General features: G+C 45.6%; 1 long non-coding RNA gene across 1 annotated transcript in view; it reads right to left on the reverse strand.

Moving 5' to 3' along the window:
• The window catches only part of LOC108449285, a 37878-nt gene extending 19911 nt beyond the window's left edge, over window positions 1–17967 (reverse strand). The window contains exon 1 of the long non-coding RNA XR_001865434.1: window positions 17702–17967. This is a non-coding gene — a long non-coding RNA (uncharacterized LOC108449285). The remainder of the gene's footprint in view (window positions 1–17701) is intronic.
• Window positions 17968–20112: the final 2145 nt, after the last annotated feature.

The following is a 20112-nucleotide window of genomic DNA, read 5'->3' on the forward strand; positions in this document are numbered from 1 at the left end:
GGGAACATTCAAGCACAGGGCTCTACAGCAGCAACAGACCAAATAAAAAACCTGCCCAAAGCAAAGTCTGGGATTTTAGCATGCCACCCCCACCTCTTTCCATCCTTGAGCTGCAGACAGGCATGAAGAGAAGGGGAGGAATTGCTGCCCACACTTTTCAGGGGGAGGTCCTTGAGAGCAGAACAAGCAAAGGCCAAAAACAAAGGCCCCTTCTGCTAAGTGGCCTTGCTTCTGCTTGCATATTGCAATGTAATGGGGTATTCCTGATCCCTGGTTGCATGAGTTGAAACCCAGGATGAATGGATCAATGCCACTGCCACAATTTCCCATGCCACAGCCCAAACACTGATCCTCAGGAGAAAAGCCATCACGGTACCCCATGAACAACGTCTTCATGCTGTCCCCACACTGCCCAGTGAGCCCACAGTGTGATGAGCCATTCTGGGGAGCAGTTTGTTCCTTACCACTCTGCTGGCACAAGGCGTGGAGGGGCTGTTAAATCCGGGGCTGGCATCATTCATCATCACTAGTGTTCCTGTGACTCTTAAATTACATCTCTGTTATGCACATCGTAAAAACTCTACCAGTGGGAAAATACATATTTGGAATCAAGCAAGTGAACTAGATCCTTGGGAACACCTCTTTGGAGTGGCTTTCTGCTTATTATCATTTAAAATCTTTGGTAAAGACCAGCAATTTCATTCAGATTTTTGCTGTCTGCATCACCCTTCACATTTCCTGTGAGGTGTGCAGAAACCAGCTTGAGAGTCCTGGAAAGCAACCTATTCCTCAAGCAACTAAAGCAGGAGTTTGTTACAAATTTTCACCAAGTTAGCAAGGATTGCACCCTGACTTGGCTGCTTCTAGGGGGAAGCCAAGACTCTGCAGGCTGTGGAGGAGAGGGAGTTAAGGCACGCCTGGAGTCAGACACAGGAAAAATGGGTAGACTTGGCACAACTCAGATACCAAACCTGGCTTCCAAATGCTGAATCTCTGGAGCCATGAAGCTGTACCACCCTGACATCTCAGACTAAGGAAATAATCCCAGTGAATTCTTAAGGAGATGCCCTTAGACCAGCTTTGAGAGACATTTGAGAGGGCGACAGAACATTGGTTAACTCTTTCAAACCTTTCTGCTGTTTCCCTGTATGATCTCTAGCAAGTCATTTGCTACTCTCCTCGTTCCTCTCAAGCACTCTGTGGCTGTGAGAGCACTTGGTGCTCCCCTCTGGAAGCTGTGATTCTTCATTCGATAGAGGTTACAATCTGCAGTTTCCCTTTCTGCGGGCAAATATCACTTACCTGCACGGGAAAGGGTGGAAGGGACCAGGCCTGATTAGCAAAATGCTTTGCACTAATGTTTCAGAGGTGCTTTGAGATAGTCTAGGGTATGCAAATGACCATTAGCCAATAATCAGGTTTTGTGCTCATGGACTCATCTCTCAGGGCAAAAATTTGCATGAGAATAAGATTGTTCTCTCCTTGTTTGTTCATTTCATGGCTAGCTTTTAATCGAAGGATGCTTAGCTGGTCCATCTGTGCTCTTTGTTAAACAGGGACTTTTACCATTTTTTCCTTCCCTGCCTTTTTCTAAACAAAGGTATTGATTGTGCACAGTGCCAATTAACAAAAAGATCTGAGTTAGCACGGCTGAGTAGCAAGGCTGGGGTACGATTTAGATGCTCTTTTCTGCTCCCTTCTCTAGTAAATCCTGGAGGCCAATCCCTGGAGACCAGGCAGTTGTTTAGGAAACAAAAGGTCAGGGGTGACAAAATCAGTCCATAACTCTGACCCTAGTGGTTGGCATTCACACCACTGGCTGGGGAGAGAGCCAAGCATATAAGATATTTCAAGGAACCTCAATAATAATATTTCTGGGCCTGACAGTGCATTAATAGTGCATTAACTCACCTAAACTCAGGTGAGTTGCCAACTTTACTTTGGTTGCTCATCACTCAACTCTTTCCCCACACCCATCATTGTAGCGCTTGAGTACAGCCACAGCTGTGAGCCAAAAGGTGCCTTTCTCATCCAGAAACTTGATTTGCAGAATATCCAGACTCTTGGAAGTTGTAAACACTGGACAGCCAAGCAGAAATCCCTGTCATGTGATGAAGAGCTTACAAGAAACCTGGAGAGGAATTTTTTATAAGGGCAGGTGGGGATAGAACTCTTCCCCCCCCCCCATCATTGTAGCGCTTGAGTCCAGCCACAGCTGTGAGCCAAAAGGTGCCTTTCTCATCCAGAAACTTGATTTGCAGAATATCCAGACTCTTGGAAGTTGTAAACACTGGACAGCCAAGCAGAAATCCCTGTCATGTGATGAAGAGCTTACAAGAAACCTGGAGAGGAATTTTTTATAAGGGCAGGTGGGGATAGAACAAGTGGAAATGGTTTTAAGCTAAAAGAGGAAAGATTTAGATTAGATAGTAGGAAGAAATTCTTTATTCAGAGGATGGTGAGGTACTGGAACAGGTTGCCTGGAGAAGTGACACATGACCCACCCCTGGAAGTGTTCAAGTTTGGATGGGGCCCTGAGCAACCTGGTCTAGTGGGAGGTGTCCCTGGCCATGGGAGCAAGGGTTGGTTGTAGATGATCTGTGAGGTCCTTTCCAAACCAAACCAAACCAAACCATTCTATGATTCTATGATTTCTTGACCAAGAGTTTTGAACAGCTTTGAATAAAGACCAAAGACAATGTCTTGGCCCCCCTACCTCAGCCTTGGAGTACAGAGAGGTTTCAACCCCAAACTCTTTGCACAGCCTCCTGGAAGTCACCTATCCCTGATGCAAACTCTTGAACCCTTTGCAGAATATACGCTTTGACAAATCCACTAGTGCAGCTGGGAATGTGCTAGCACCTGATGCATTGTCCAGAAGCTCACTCTTAGCTAAATGGAAGGCTAGACACTTCCTCAGTTTATCTAGTTTTAACGCAGAGAATGAGCAGCACAGCCCCTGAGCTTAAACAGGATGGGGTTTGTTCAAGACAGCCATTGTGTGTATGAAAATAAATGAGCGGCCTGACCACTTAATCCATTTGTGGTATTTTGTCTTGCCAGTGCTGGACACAAAATTTCCACTGAGGATCCACAGACGCATTGTTGCAGGAGAGATCCTTTCCTATAGTGAGAAAGCCTTGACTCGGGTGCCACTGTGTGCTCACACCAGCAGTGCTCCAGCATCCCTGGCTCCCATGGTGCTGGCATTCTCCCTTGGGCCCACGCCTCTGTGCTGAATCCTGCAGCAAGTGCTCCATCAACTCCACAGCATGGCCAGGAGGATCAGCCTGTCCTAGGCATCTGGCCCCAGTTACCAGGTGAGACTGGGTTTCAGGGCTTTGTTAACATCATCATGTTATGATGTTAGTGTGTTATCTGCCTTCAGATTCATAGTTGTCCATTCCTTGTCCCTTTGTGCTTCAAGCTCCTCTTCTTCCCCACTTCTACTGCAGTAAACCCAAATCCTGGCTGCAGACGGCTATCAAAATCCAGTCCCGCCCATGAATGACCCTTGCACTTCATTTTTGGAGGGCGAAAGGCAAAATTTCACCCATATTTTTAGACACATGCCATGCAAAGTATTTATAAATGCATTTTGGAGAACGTGAGCCGTTTTCTGCGGGTTACAGTGTCACAGCATAAGCCCTGTGCATCAACCCTCAACCACAGTAGCTTTCTCCAGGGCCAGGTTTCCCCTGGAGAAAACACACATAGGACTCATTCTGACTTCAGACCCTAAAGAACTTAAAAATGTGTTTCATCTTTACAGATGAGGGCCACAGTCCTATACAAGACTGGCAGCTGTGCCAAGAACTGATCTGACATCTTCAAAAGCTTTAGCCTGGTCATGCTTTTCCTCTGCAGCTGCCTTCTTCCCTTGCTTTCCACCCACCCTAGCCCTGCCTTCTAACTTTAAAGTGCAACAATCTCATCCAGATTTTGTTAAGGAGCTGTTGTCACTAAATACCAGAGGACTTTGTTTCTTTTGTTTTACTAAGTTCTGTAGTTATTACAGCAACAGAAAACAAGACTAGTCTCTTCTTTCCGTTTTGGTTGTTTTTTTTTTTAATTTTGTTTGTTTTTTAAAAAGTGTGCCGGATTTTGTATACCAAGTTCCAGTGAAGAGCAAATGCTTACAGGGGTTGTAGAGCCAGCTTGTTTCCCAAACAGCCTTTGCCATTGGTGCAGTCCTACAGCTGCACGGAAAGCAGTCTGAGCACCATTGCCTTGCCTGCTTGTCCAGCAATGTGCCAATACTCTGCCTGGCTGTGCAGCCCATTGCACCTCACTGCTGGGTTTGACACCGACTTAAAATCACTGTAACAGAATCACTCTTGATTTGCTACTTTTTTCTTTCTTCTTAAGAAAGTAAATTAAATTGAAAAGTGCTCATGAGAAGTTTGGTTCCAAGGGTGAGGAAGGTGAGGTAATAAAGATTTCTTTAAAAGCTCATATCCATCATACTCCGAAAGTTGTGGTGTGTATGGTAGCTGTGCCCTTTGCTCTGGCAGAGTTAAGGCAGAGCACTCATTCATCACTCCCTGAGAGCAATTTCATGCTGGGAAATAGCCAGGGGAGTGGTGAATCAGCCAGAACACCAGAGTGTCACCCAGGCAACAAAGAGGGGGAAAAAAAAAAGACAGGTTTGAAAAATGAGGGAGGTTTTACATGTCACAGGTTTATGGTCATCCAAGTCTTCCAGGAAAAACCAGGAATAAAATTGCTTCATGCACATTTTCAAATGGGCAATATTATGTCTGAACTTGACTTTGGGAACCCCTTCAGAGCGAGGAGAAAGAAGAAGACACCACTAAAGTGCAATTCACTCACCTAATGTTAGAGGTGTGTCCCGGTTTGGGGTAACCCATACACAGAAATGCCTGTTTCTCTCCCCTGACTCTAGCTCAGCTGTTGAATACCTACATCATCTGTATCTAAAGGCCAGTGAATAAATTGCACCAGCTGTTTCTAAAGAAGAACACCAGCTACCAAGTCACGTAAGCTCTGTGCAGGTGTTACTCAGTGGTATCCTGTTGCCCTTGATAAAAGCAGTGGTACCATCTTCCTTTGAAACATGGGATAACGTATATTTATTTGTGTAGCAAATATATTTTTTAAAAATTCATTTTGATAATTGTACCACCATATCTCTCATGAACCAATAAGCCACTGCTTTCTGTTGAGTCAAGCCTGCACACAAGAAGAGGTGCTGGTGTGTTTGTCTCAGCAGTATGCAAACACTCACTGGTTCAAGCTTCTTGTGTAATGAGGAGGCAGAAATACGTTCCCCTGGCTTGTGCCAGCAGTCACGAGCAAATAACACAACTTATCATTTAACAGGGAGATTACAGACACCTTGCCTGTATGTTTGTCCTTGTGTCCTTCCCGGCAGCATCCCCACACCACAGCCCCCACCCACCTCCCACCAAAGGCAGATTTTGTCCCTGTCCAGAGTGGGATCGAGCTCAGGCCCTGAGCAACCTGTGTTACTGCAAATGCTCGGTGGATTTATTTATGCCTGTGGCATAAATAGTTCCTTCTCTCCGCAGGACACGTAACGCCTCTGGAATTCAGCGAGAGGAGACGCAGGCGCAGGCACAGGCACAGGCAGCCTCCGGCACAGCCAGGCACTCGTGTGCAGGTACACACGTGCTTGGCCACCCCTGCACAGCTCTGCTGAGGGCAGCACCCCTCCACCAGCGGGCTCTGCCACAGTCCACAGCTGCCAGCCCTGCCCACTGCAGACCACCCGAGGGGCTCTGCTGCTGCAGCATCACTGCCGGCAAAATAAAAGGTGATTTGGTTAGAAATAAAAAAAGACTGCTATAGACAGCCAGGTTGTGAATCTGCATGCTATCAACATAAATAGGGAGCAAGTTTGTCATTCCACATGGGGAAAAGACACTTCTGCAAGAAGGATGTCATGGGAGAAGCGGGAAGTCACTTTGCCCAAATTGTGTTACACTTAATTTTTGTGTCTGTGCCTTCACTGTTGTGCTTCACAGACCTAGTCCCTATGGCCACTGAATCCATGGGAAAAAGACCATCCAAAAGAAAGCAGCAACAGGAAAAATAGACACCAAAAGCATGAGTGTCCCAGAGAAAAATGGATGATAGGGATACACCATTGCCCTGGATAGAAATAAATACCCTTTAAAGAGAGGAATGACATGAAGGCTGTGTTGTCTGAGTGTAAGCAAGCTGACTTAGAGGGTACCTGCCCTGGTATGGAGAAAGTGTAAACCCTGCCTCTCAACTTCTGCACAGCTCAGGGCTCTCAGAGCTCCTACACCAGGAACATACACTGGAGAGAGAGGCAAAAGGGTTCCATGAATTTCATGTAGGCAAAGTAAACCTCCTTGGGAGCTGATGTGCCAAGTGGTTGCCCTCAGAGTGGTCAGAATAGGCACAGGGGTGGGGTTTTTGTGCTCTTCCTGCTCGGTGTATCTGATCCTGCTGAGATCCTGCTCTGGATCAATTCAGGAGGAGCAGCAAGGTGGTGCACACCCTGCCAGGCATGCCAGTGCTGAGCTGTGTGGACCTGGCCCCCCAGTCCTGCTGCCCAGGCAGCCAGTGGGAGCCCTGCCTCCAACCCACCTTGGGTCTGCTGGGAAGGCTGAGCCTCTTGGCAAGCCACCTTGCACACCTAGCTGAAAATAGCGCTGTTTTTGCCAAAACATACACTCAGGGCTTGGATTCAACAATGCTGCATCAGCAGCTCGTAATCAAGTTGACACGGGCTGATTGTTTGTTGAAAGAGAAGGGGGAAATTGTGATTTGACCGGATTCAGTAAAAACCAAATAAGCCAGAGGAGAGGAGCTGGGTTTATTTGCACATGACAGGAAATCTTTTCAGTGGACTTGTGACAACTCAGACCTTGACCTGCTGTCTCTTCTGCATGCAGTCAGGATGGTGGGGTGGTCTGTGAACTTGGGAAGGACTGGCGTGAAGTCTGAGCAGGATGTGAGGGAGGAGCAGAGCACTTATTTGTGCAGCGCAAGGCGTGTGTATGAGCTGTCAGCAGAGAAATGGGGAGAAAGAAAATATGGAGGGAGGAGAAAAGGAATGCTATAGAATGTAATATGTAAACTGCCAATCATGGCTGTGGCAGTTTGGGCTTGCGATATATGGCTTTCATCTTTGCTCTTTATTTTATACTCATTTCTTTCCTTTTGGCTCAAGCAAAGTCAATTCCCCCAGGGTAGAATATATTGGCTTTCCAGCCTCCTCTGTTTACTGTCCTGGGTTCCTGGCTGAAGCCAAAGCAATGGTTTTTTATTTGCTTGTTTTCTTTTAGTTTGATTCTTGAGATCTGAACTTCTGCCTCCCAGACTGCCTGATATATGGCTGCCTTTTCATTCCCTTGCCCACAGCAGGATCCTCTGCATGGGTCCCTCCTCTCCTGAAGGGCCAATGCCAGCATTGGTGGTATGGGGACTTGTTTTCCAGGGCAGTTGAGCTATCAACCCTTCTCCTGAGCACCATGACTCTGCAAAGCTCGTGGCCTGTGACATCTGAAGGTGACACAGGGGAAGGGCTGCTGCCCTCAAGCTTTCCAACCATAAGAATGCCCCGTTGTAGATGGGACCTCCTGGAGAAGAGAAGCACCTACTCTGATAACCAGTGGAAAGAGGCATCGGGTAATCATCATGGAAGAAGGGTGAAAGAGGGGAATTACATGCAGACTATCGCCCAAACCAGGAACCAGGGCAGGCAAGCTGGCCTTCAGGGCAAGACTGGGAGGCGTTCACACCCTTCCCCAGAGCCAGGGTGCCTCAGTCTGTGCAAGTGGTTTCTTCAGCAGTCCCCAGCACGGTCCTGGGTTTTTCTGTGCTTTCTACAGCTGTCTGCTCCTAACATAAATACCAGATTGCTCCAAGGCAGGAAAACGGCAGAGTCCAGCCCTGGGGGTGGCTGTACTTTATCTCACTTGCACCATTTCCAGCATGCAGCTTTGTGACATCAAGCCGAAGGTGGCTGAGGGCTTTCCATTTACCATTTAGTGGAATGCATTCCTCACCTTATCGACTCAGCCTCGGGGGGCTCCTCCTCTACCATGATTAGCTTAATAACACATGCTGGCAGCTGCATCCCGAAGTGCCTCCCGCATGATGTCACCCATCACAGGTTTAGCTTTGAGCCGGGATGGACCCTGCCCGCTGCTAGCATGATAGAGTCTGACCTACCCAGAATGACAACATCATGTGCAAGCAATCCCCCAGCTCCCGTTTGAGACTGGGGCACAGGGGCTGTCATTGCTTCTCACTCCACAAGTGCATTGAGAAGCGACTAGTGGTGATTCACAGACTGGAGCATTTCTGTGCCGGTGGCTCTCAGCTCCTCTTGTCTCACAGAAAACGGGATTTTTTGTACCTGGTTTCAGCCAGGGAGGCTATGTCAGACCCCCAGGGGAGGAACATTGCACGGGGAGCTCTCAAGTATCTTTCAGCCTGTGGCTGTCCTCATGAGGGCAGAGGAAGGAGCCTGCACAGGACTTGCCTTCAGCAGGCAAGGCTGCCTTGAAGGTCACCTCAAGCACCCTTGTGCCCTGCCACAATGTTGATATAAATCAAGCCAGTGGGTGTTTCTAGAGCCAAGATCAGTGTGGATCAAAGATTATTCCTCTCACTGCCATGGCAATATAAATTAAGTAATGTAGCAGAGGGCTAAGACAACTTTCATGCTAAGCTAGTACCTACCTGACAGACACCACTGAGCTGCAGGAACGAGGTCACAGTCAGACATGCCACAAGCTCTCAGTGGCAGTGGAGAGGCAATGGTCCACCCCAGCATCGATGCCAAGAGCTGTGGCTCAGCACCTGCAGTCTGAGGTGCCAGTGGATTTTGCTCAGGTATGAATATCAAGGAGCCTGGGCAGCCACCCTATGGAGGTGATAAACTGCTCCCAAAATGGCAACATCCAGTGTTAAGTTTCAAACTTGCTGCTCTAAAGTTCACCCTCGTTTTCCTCGGCTTAGTTAAAACATTGGAAAAGCTCAAAACAGTTTGCAAACTTGGGGAGCAGCAGAGTGCTGGTGCTGAGCTCTGGACAGTGCTTTTCAATTTGCGCTTAATAGAACCTCTCCTCATTAAATTCATGGAAAATATCACTGAAAATGAAATAGCTTCATTTTTATCACATAATCTTGGGAGGGAAAACAACTTCTTAGGTGCTGGTGACATTCGACACTACTTGTTCTATACAGCTACCAAAACACTGCAAAACAACCTTTCCCAAGGACATCACTTGACACAAGTCTTCAAGGCCTTGGCATCTGGATCTCAGTTCTGAAATTGGACTCCCCTCTGTGTTTTTTTTGTAAACCTCTGCCACTGTCTTCCAGATGCCAGCTATAACCTGCAGGCTACAAAGGAGATGAACCTTTCTGGGACTTTTGTCCAATTCTCTCATCTTAGTCACTGCTGGATCTACTATCTTCTGCCAGTGAGAAATATGCCTGTGTCTGGTAGGACCAACCCAAACCCAATGATGCAGGCAGGCAGCACAAAGAAATCAAATAAAAGAGTGCTTTGCACCTATAAAAGAGGATCAGATGTTTTAAGGTGTGATACCTAACCAAAGAGCCAACTTTTGGAAGAGTTAAGTCATCCAAAGCCCAAGTTAAACAGGACGCAATCAAAGCTGAGTGACTGCCCAGGGACAGGCTGGGTTTATGAATGACACTGGAGGTGGAGCCTCCCTGAGTCACCAGCTTGTCTTGTTTAACTTGGCCATGTCTATGGATAACCCCTTGTATCTTGGCTCTCTTCAGCAGTTTCACACCTTTAAATAACTGCCTTTCTTTCGTTAACTCGTTCTCTTAACTTTGCTCCAGATTAAATGGTTTTGGCCTGCTACATTTTCTTTTCTTTCAATTTCAGGCAAACCCATAAAGTGGCAAGACTTTACTCACCGGCTTTCTACCTTGTGATGATTAAAGCCAGTAAAGCATCCTGGCACAATGCAAGTAGGAAAAATGTTTGCACTGAGAGCAGACACCTCATCCACTATTGTACCTTTGGTTTACAGCACACATACCAGAACTTGCAGACATCTGGAAACCTGCGTTTTCCCAAATCAATTGCCAATAGGCCTCAACACACCACAGGCATGTCTATACCCTGTATTTTCATCTGCACCACTTGTGAGTAAGTGAAATCTCACACATCCCTCGGAATGGCAGAGCACACCACTCGTCTTCCCCTTCACAGCATGTGCAGTAGGGATCGCCACCACAGCCCTGGATATGACCCATAAATGTTCCTCAGTAGTGAGCCCAGGCTTTCAAGCAAGGCTTAGGGACTTTCATCTGATCTCAGGCCATATTTTAAAGCAGTTTCTCAAGGTTGGCTTTCCCCTACATTGCTATTACCTCACCACACTACATCTCCACGGGCTGTGACAACAGCCTGAGTGCCTGCTCTGGTTTCCCAGCTCCAGGACCAAGTGTAAAAGGAGCATGACAGATTTTTAACACACTGTTAGCTCCTGGCTCCACTTCCCCACCATGCCATTAAGGGCCTGCATGTCTTCTGTGTGACTCCCAGTTCCTGCTTGTCCATGGCCTTTTTCCAGTGTGATGACCCTAACAGCAAGGTGCAGCTACCAGGGTAATGGGAGCATGGGGTGTCCCTATCCACATCCCTCTTCATCTTTGCAGACTCGGGAAGGGGGAGGAAATGAGATGCTCCCCATCACCACTCATGTTGTTGTTGTCACAAGGCTGTGCGATCATGGCTATATTATCCTGCCTGCTTGAGTAGAACTTGACTTCTGTTGGGAAGTGGGCAGTGAAGTTGGCTCCTGAGGCAGAATAGCCAGGTAGCTGCCATGCATGGTAAGGCACAAAAAGCCTTGGCATTTCAGATGGGTAGCCCGCAGATTTCACTATGCAACTGCTTCGTGTGATTTGAAACTTGTAAAGAACTTACTCCTTTCATTAGAATGTGATCATAAAATTTTGTTAACAAGCTGCCCCTTTAATATCACAGCAGGTAGTATGCTGTATTTGGAGGTGTTTGGGGGTGTCTGTATATATTTATGCCATACTGCACACAGAAGTTATAATCAAAGCTGACGAATTTTGACCTTCAAAAGTCTCTTTGCCAGTGGTGCTGCTCTGGATTTGAACACTGGCCTAATCAAGACAAAATTTAAGTCAGAAGTGTAGGATGAATAATCATTTCTGGGGGACCAGATCTGCAGCAGCACACAGAAAGAAAGCACATTCCTTACATCTGCTGCTCCTGGCCACACAGCCACAACAGGAGCAGCCAGGTTGGCTGGACCACCTCTCACCACAGGCACCTGGCTGAAACTCATCAGCTAGACAGCTGCTCCACACCTTGCCCACCTCCCAGCCCAGACTTTCAGGGCACTGGACACTTGGAGCACCCTCCTGTAGGATGTTTCTGCTGCGTGGTCAGGATGTAGCCCTCAAAAGCCTTTGGATGTAAGACGTTTCAGGAAAATGAATAAATATGGCAAAGAATATTTATTTGCTTGGTAGCCCTTCTGAGAATATCTGAGAGGACCAAGACCCTGCTGTGCTAGGTGATGCACTTGAACAGCAAACCAACAATTTCCATTTTGTCCTTTCCCAGGAATGACAGTTAGAGCAGTCCTTCCACAGTAATTTCCCTGACTCGTTTGAAATACAGATACTCTGGCTTCTCTTTGGACTTAGCTTGGAAAATACTGTTTGTGTCTCTATTTCAATGATGATTTTGTCCATTTATGCCTCTACTTGCCATTCAATATAGAAAGAGAAAAAATCAATCAGTCTTTCTACCTATCTGACTGACTACACTAAGATAAAATGTTGCACAAGTAAAGATATTAAAAAGTAATTGAACTTACTACAGGAAAACAATTGCAGAATTCAGCTGAGATTAATAGAACAAAATAAGTTTATCTGGCATTTCTTTTGCATTTTGTAGGAAAAGCAAATTATTATTTATAATGTACGTGCTGTGACCTCAATGATCCTTTTTTCTATGTATGGAGTCCCATTTTTTTCAGCTAAGCAGTGTGTTGCTTGCCATACTTCGCCAAAAAATATCTCTTCAGACATGATTTGGAGAGAGAAGGGATGGAATGGCCTTTTTGTACAGTTTGATGGATGTCTTTGACATTTCAATCTGAACAGTAAATACCATAAATCACGTCAGCAACCCAGCCAGGACCCAAACCCCAAATGCACTGAAGCCCTAGGCCCAAATATTAGCCACCCATTGAGAGTACTTCTGCGAACTTATTTTGCTCTAAAGGACAGTGGCTTAGAAGAAGTAATGGATGGTGGGCATGGCCCAAACATCAGAAGATTCAAAACACTCTAATATTTTTTACTGACAAAGCCTGAGAAATAAAGCTGTTGCACTCAATATTTAATGCAATTGATGGCAAAGCTCAGTATTTTCTGTCCATCTGTATTTCTGCCTGAATCACGGAACCCACATGCATACTTGAGCCCAGCTAGTCCCAGGTCATAGAGTTCTTAGTTTCCTATGGATTTTGTAGAAACAAGTGACTGGATGGAAAGGATTCAAAGTGCTGCCTGGCTAGAGGGTAAAGGTTGCAGCCTGAGGTGGACACTGATTTGCTATTTGCAGCTGAAAGATTCAAAGGGTCACTCCTTACCCTTGAGAAGAGGAATTTAGGTGGAAAGAGTAGAACCTGTTAAACCACTGTATTCTTAAATTGTCTGCCGTATGGAAGGTGCAGAGCGACAACATGCCTTCCTGCAGCACAAGCACTGGAGACAGCAGTACTGAGATAGTCTTGTTATTCTATACTGCTCCTGTCAGATGCATTAACCCAATATTTATGTGTAAGCACTGATTTGCACAGCAGAGTCACTACAGCGCCTTTGCTGAAGCTGCTCCTCTGCTGCACCAAGCTACGCACACTCTCACTCCAGGACATACCAAAAGGTTTCTCAAATACCTTCCAGTCCCACCCCAGACACATGTACAGTCACACTCCAGAGCATATGAGCCGTATCTGCAGGACTTTCAGTCCAAAATTTATGTTTCCTTTTACTAAGTGCTAGAAGCAATATTAAAAAAACACTGAATGGCCTAATGAAATGGAGGCCTGAGTCTTCAAGAGGACACTAGAGCTATCACAACCTTAATTATAATTACATTAATAGCAACTGGATGCTTTAACCTGCTGTAGTTCACTAATTGCAAACCTTGTTTCCTCTTTAAAAAAAGTTGGGGGATTTTAAGGCTTCCCGAAGGGCTGTCAGTTCAACTCAACATCTGCATTTCTTTCCTTAATTCCAAAGAAGCAAGTTGACTTTATTAATATCTCAGCTGAGGGAGCAGGTCGTTTGCTCAGTGATGGGGGATGTGGACTGTCTGAAATCTGTCTGAATCTCAGGAAGAGGCAGAACAGGCAGAATGGGACGCAATGTTGTCTCCTCCTTTATCTTCTTCTTCCTTCTTCTTTCTCACTTGGTTAATCCCTCCTGAAGCTGACTGGCTCTCACAGGGTTGCTGGGATTCCCTCTGCATTCATATAGAAATATTCATATGTATGTTTTTGTACCTGTGTGTGTATATGTGTGTGTGTGTGTGCACGTGCAGATACCTCTTCTTGCCATGGTCCTGCTGCTGCACTAGAACCAGAGTGTCAAAATCCCCCTTATTCTGAGGTGAGAGAAGTTCACTGAAAAACAATGGACATTGCACCAGAAATTTTTGTCTGCATGTTAAAAAATAGTTTTGTGCCCAAAGTTGTACCCTCCTACCATCATCACCTATGACATGTCAATATCTGCAACTCCCTTATTCCCCCCCACCCTGCAACAAATCACATGGAATGACACTTCTGAAAGTGAAATTCTTCTTCCTTTCAGCCTGGGCTATACCAACCATCTTCCTTCAAGAACCTCTCCCTAGAACTGTCTCTTTTTAGGGGGCCCAGACATACATTTCTGAGGTTTGCAGAAGAATTGGCCTCTACTATAGCAACACAGATAAAAGGGAATAGTGGTGTGATACAGATCTTCCTTATTGAAGACAGATCCAGTCTTCAGATTCTTTAATGCATTTCAGCATTATTTACTCTGACATGACACAACCTGCCAAGGTAAGATATTTTCAGCGAGCTGAGATATGCATTACCTCCAGAGGACTTTGCACCTCCCTGGAATTTGCCTTTTCTGACATTTTAAATCATCCAGGTAACATTATTTTCAACATACCTTCACTTTTTGAGCTCTGGTTGGGCTAGAACTACAAATCTGAAATGCATCAGAAAAATTCGGTCACTGGGTTTATATGAGATTCACAGTCCAAATTTTCAGACCAAAGGAGGGCAAGTATTTTTGCTACATTGTTTTCATGAAGAAAATTAAATATCCATAGGGAGTCACAATCAGTTTTGAGAGCAAAAATAAAAAAACCCAAAATATTAAGAAGTAGACAATAAGTCTCCGTGGGAGCTCAGGATCCACTTCTTTTCTGAAGCCTTCTGTACTAACTTCATAAAGTGGCAGCTGTCCGGCAGCCAAGTCAATCACCTTGAAAATTTGTAGGTTCAGTGCATAAGGATTGAACAGTTGTATTTGCTGTCAGCTCTCATAAACAACTGATGGTTTTCAGAAGGTCTCCTAACAATGGGCCTGATGGTCATCTGATTAAAATTAAGTTCTGGGCAGTGAATCCTAGTCAGTGTATAACATCTGAGGGTCTAGCTCACTGCACTCACGCCAGTTACTGCATAAATGTGCCTTCAGGTAAATAGAAAGTTTTGTTAAAAATGTAACTGAAGAGATAGAAATAAATGGGCAATATTTTTAAGCTAATTTAATATTTTCTTTCAGTAAATACTGATGGAGGAAATGAGGCTGCATTTGCTGAGATGGCTGTCTTTGTATAATACTTTGCTCTATTGCGTCAGTAACATTGAACATTTCTTTGTAATCTTGGAATCAAACAGTTTGATTAATAGTGAACCAATTGCTTCACTCAAAACATATGATCTAGACAAGGGTCTCACCAGTTCTTGCAGGAGCACTACTGCTCAGTTGTCAGCCTCCACTCATCCTGTACTTGAAAACCAATCCTACTGGCTAAATTATCTCCTCTTTATTGTCCAGACACAGAGTTTAAAAATGACCCCTTTGATTTCCTATGGCTTCTTCTGATGTTTTCTTAAAGGCTTTTTTCTTTGTTTGAGAGGGAAGGAGGAAGAAAAAGGAATAGAGAATAAAAAGCTGGAGGAATGCAGACATGTAATAATGCAACCCTTTCCTCGCTAGGAGAGTTTTTTAAATCTCCCTGACTCCTCCAAATGAGCAATTCATCTCTACTCCTATTGGGAAGACCAGCTGAATTTCAGTTTCAGAAAAGCCAGGCATCCATCACCTGTGCAAGCTGTTACTTCCCTGGCTCAATATAAGAGGCACCAGCACTCTCGTGCCCACAGAGGCAGCCAGGCTGTCCCTGCCACCAGGTGCCACCTGCCAGGCAACAGCTCTCTGTCCCCCTGCAGCCATCTCACTGGGTGGGCTCAGAGCACACATGCAAGGTTTCAATTTATGGATTTCTGGGCTAGAGGCAGAAAGTGCTGCCTAGTGAGCCACTTCAAGCACCAGAGAGAGATTGAATTAAAAAAATTTTTAAAAAAAGAAAACAGAATAAAGAAATACACATTACATTCATGCTTACTTGCAATCTCACACCACACTGTGCCGCCTTTGAATTAAGCACCTCTCTGAGAGGCAACTGTCCTATTTGCATAATGTACAGCATTAAAACATGGGGCTCTTCCCAGGGAATGCTTTATTGTGTGCATGCTTCATTTTTAATATTCATGGCCAGCTCTGTTTAGAACATCCTTTTGACAGAGGAGAGGCGCCGAGATAAGCCATTGGGATAGCGGTTGTCCTGGAAACAGCAAGATCCACTTATTTTTAGCACTGAAGTCATCCAGTTAAACAAACTACATTAAAGGAACATTGTGATTATAACACAACAATGAAAAGATGCGTGGTGTATTTACAGTCCCTGCGACGATGTGACGCCTCGCCTTTGGCTGCCGGTCCTGGCTGCCAGCAGCCTGGCCCCTGTGCTGGCAGAACATATCATGTCCTTTCCTTCTGGGCGATCACAGAAGCACAGGAATGGCCCAAGCGGGGTGGAGGGGAAAGCACAGCGTGTGTCTCCTGTCTGCCAGGCTGCAGATGCTGCTCTCAGTAAATAAGGAGGACCCTCCTCAAGAGTATAGCACAAAACAAACAAAGGGATACTTTTTCAGGGAGGTATGCCACCGGGAATGTACAGATCAGACGGAGATAGGCCATGAAATACGGGCAAACCAGGGCAGAAACAGGGAGCTGAAGATTACCTCTTCATCCTCGCTTCCTAGTGCTGATGGTCTCCAGTTGCTGGTGTGCACCACCCTAGTGACCCCAGAAAGTCTGTGAGCTCCACCCAGAAGGTCACGCCCAAACCCAAAGGCTAAACCACAGGCACAAGAACTGCACCAAAAATGTGTTTCTCCCAAAAAGTTTCTTTCCCACCTTTGTTGGGGCAGGCCTAAATTGGAAGAAGCAGCATCCTGCTGCTGATAGTTTGATCCTTATCCTTGGGGATGCACAGCAAAGCCGCAGGTGTATGAAACCAGAAAAAGCACTGAAAGTTAACAGTAGCTTTTCCAAAGCTAATTAGGAAAAAATCTCTGGGCCACAACAAAGCTTCAGTTTAAAAGCAGTTCTTGCTTTATCTAAGCCGTTTTGCTAGTTCCCATTCCTTAGAGCACATGACAAGAAGGCCTGATGTGAGATGAGAGCTCCTAGCTTCAGCAAAAGCAGTGGGATTTTTACTACCATGAAGGTCTGCTTGTCAGAGTTCACAAAATATTATGCTCAGTTAGGCAGTACTGTTTGGGTATTAAAGCACAGCTTTGACTCATTTTGACACACTGCTTCCAAAGTTTCAGGGGCTGTTCTACTTTCCCCTCCCTGCACAGGTTTTGGTGACATTTAGCAAAGCCCAGAGGATGTAACAGAAGCATGAGAGCAAACGGGCACAGACACCTCCAAAGCTATCAGGTGGTGGTGGCCCATACCTCCCAGACAATACCCAACAAATCAAGCATTGCCTGAAACTTTGTGTCCCTGAAAGAGAAAGAAAAGAGGAGTGATAGAAAGGAATAAAAAGTAAGGCTCAAAAAAACGAAGGGAAGTAAAGGAAATCGGGGTGCACCTTAAGACAGGTTTCTCCTTGACATGGAGAAAATGGTAACTTTGAGCTGAAGGAAGCACATGGGGAAAGGCATAAAGGCAGGAGAAGATCTGGAGCTCCAGAGTACACCTGTATGGAGAATTTCTAGTCAGAAAAAGGGATTGCAAGAAGGCTTTGATATATGCAGCAAACCTGGCCATTCGACTCTGTGGCATCTACGGTTCTGTAGGTTCAACTCCTTGAAGCTGTCCAATGCCCTTACCCCTTGTCAATGACAAGGCTTTTCCTTAGACCAGAGTGGAATTTGGGTGTGCAGGTGTTGAGAGACAGAAAACGCAGTGCTCTTCCAGATAACATCTTAACTTTTTCTTTGCAGAATACAGAAAGTTTCAAGTAAAACCACCCAAGAAAGATGGATATAGCCACTCCCTGTGGGTAAAACTGGAGGGATTCAAGACTTTGCTGTGGTTGTTAGATCATAAAAAACAAAGCACATACCTGAAGTTCATCCTGACCTATTCAAGGCTGTGGAAAAATGACTCACTGGAAGTTCGGTGTCTTCCTGGCACCAGTTAAAGTGGCTATTATAAATTCATCCAGGCAGAGTTACTGTTCTTGGAGCAGCTATTCTAACACGAGCTTCTCTCTCTGCTTCCAAGTAACAGCTCGCTCCCAAAATAATTTTGAAGAAAAATCTTTGCTTCTTTCTTCAGCATGTGCCTGCCATTGTACTGTTGGTCCTCCACTGGTGGGAAATGAGATGGCCTCCTGTAAGCAGAGACAGCTGGTGAGGAGGGGGAAAGAGACATAAGGTTTTCTGATCACTGCATACAATTCCTGAGGGACTCTGACAACACCTCTTGACACATAGCACTGTTGTCTTCGGTATTGATGATGCCAGCAGGGATTAGATTTCGCATTCATCATAGTTTTAATGCTGTAGAAAATGAGATCCTAATGCTTCAATTTATTTGGCTCTAGCTTTTGTAAAACGTTTTTGCTATAGTAATGAACTGGCCATTGTGTATAGCTCTGCTATCAGCAGGATGGGCTGCCAATGGCTCCCTGGGTGAGACTTAGCCGTGGCTCTCCTTGGGCTGAAGGAGGTTATCTGTCATTCTGTCCGGAGGAGGTCACCAAATCCTCTCCATCCTCCAAGTGGATGCAGGCATTTAGCACTGCGTGGTTACCTCCCAGGAGAGGGGTCACAGACCTACCCCATCATTCATGTGCATATGTTGCCTGAAAATCAGGGCTTATATGATGACACTGCATTAAGAACAGCATCCCACGAGTTCCTGCAGTCTTGCTGAGTGTATGTCTGAAGCCCTTGGTGCAGGTATGAAGGACTCAGTGTTCCAAACTTCATGTTAATCCAGCAACTATCTCCCCACCAGCTCTGACTTCCTCAGGTACCTTCATATGCCTCTGGGCCAAGAATTCCTCCTTGTCACCCCCAGGAATGTGCTTCTGGGCATAAAAGTCCTTAAGCAAAGCCAAACCGCAGTTCTGCTATCTCGTTTTGTGGCTACAACTATTTGTTTTAAGTGGGTTTTTCTTTCTTTCTTTTTTTTTCTCCCCCATTAAAAATGGTGCTTATTTTAAAACAACAATTTCTGGGTAAATCCTCTCTCCCTGGTTTTTAGGTACTTTTTCCCATTAAAAAATTCTTATTTTGCATTCCGTGTGCCTTCTTTTTCTCCTTGTGTCACTTACCTATTTTTCCACTCTGCCAGACAGAGCTGGGGGAATTAAAAAGAAGGAAATAAACACAAAAGTGAGGGGGAAAAGAAAGCACCCTTTCCAGTAGTTTTATTGATTTGAACTCACCCTCTAGTTATTTATTTATTTATTTATTTAAATCAACCCCCTGATAAGATGTATTAAAAGCTCTTTCATTTTTTAAAGCTATTTCTCATATGCTCCTCCCTTCCTATTTTCACTGCTTTAGCTCAAACAACTGACTGCCCTGGCATAGACCTTTGCTGGGCTCTGGCTGCTCAGTTGTGGGCAGCAGCACTGAGGCTGGCAGTCTGCCCTGTGTTCAACACCAAGCCCAGGTGTTGCCATGCTCAGCAGGGCTTTTTCAGCTCCCAAAAGCCATGTCAGAGGGTGGTCACTGTCAGCCATGAGTAGCCACAGCTGGAAGTTCAATGCCTGACCTATAAGTCACTGGTCAATCCATTAAGCCGTGCTTTCTTCCTACAATAATTTTTTTTAATATCTCAGCTTTTGAGTCAAGATGACTGTGTTAGCTCTAACACATAAATAGAAGGATGAGCAAAGAGCTAAATTTACCTTTTTCATGCACTTGGGCAAGGGGAGGGGACACTGTGGAGCACAGTGGCCTCCGTTACCAGGCCAACCCTAACCCTAACCTAACCCCATCTACATAGAAACGAATAAGCAAATAGCACATGGAAAGAAGGAAGGATTCTTTCCAATGGTATCTTTCCTTTTCATGTGGTGAGTCAGAGATAAAATCATCTGGAGGGGAGCACACAAGCTCTTTCAAATCTCCCTTTTGAGGAGCTGTCTCCAGAAGCCTTGGTTTTATTCTGGGATTTCCAACAGGAGTGCACAGTACTGTCATGTCCTGCTTGCTTTGGTAACTGGAGGTGAGGTGAGAAAGGTAAACCACGTGCCCGTATGGGCCCTTTGATGGCTGGGATATTGCCACATTACCTGGGGAGGGCAGCCTCCTTGCTGATGAAAATCTGCCCTGCTTCAAAGGACCTCTGCTGTTTTCCATCACCCCAGAGCACAGGCCAGCCAGATTAGGGTGAGGAGAAAAAACCTGATATCCGCTACACCAAGGGCATCCCACCCAGGCACACACACATTGCCAACTCAAGGGCACAAGAGCCCTGTGGGAAGTGAGGATGCCAGCCTTGCAAGCAGCCACTCGG

This window comes from Corvus brachyrhynchos, unplaced genomic scaffold (genome assembly GCF_000691975.1).
Source record: "Corvus brachyrhynchos isolate BGI_N302 unplaced genomic scaffold, ASM69197v1 scaffold70, whole genome shotgun sequence".
In the NCBI taxonomy this organism is placed as follows: domain Eukaryota; kingdom Metazoa; phylum Chordata; class Aves; order Passeriformes; family Corvidae; genus Corvus; species Corvus brachyrhynchos.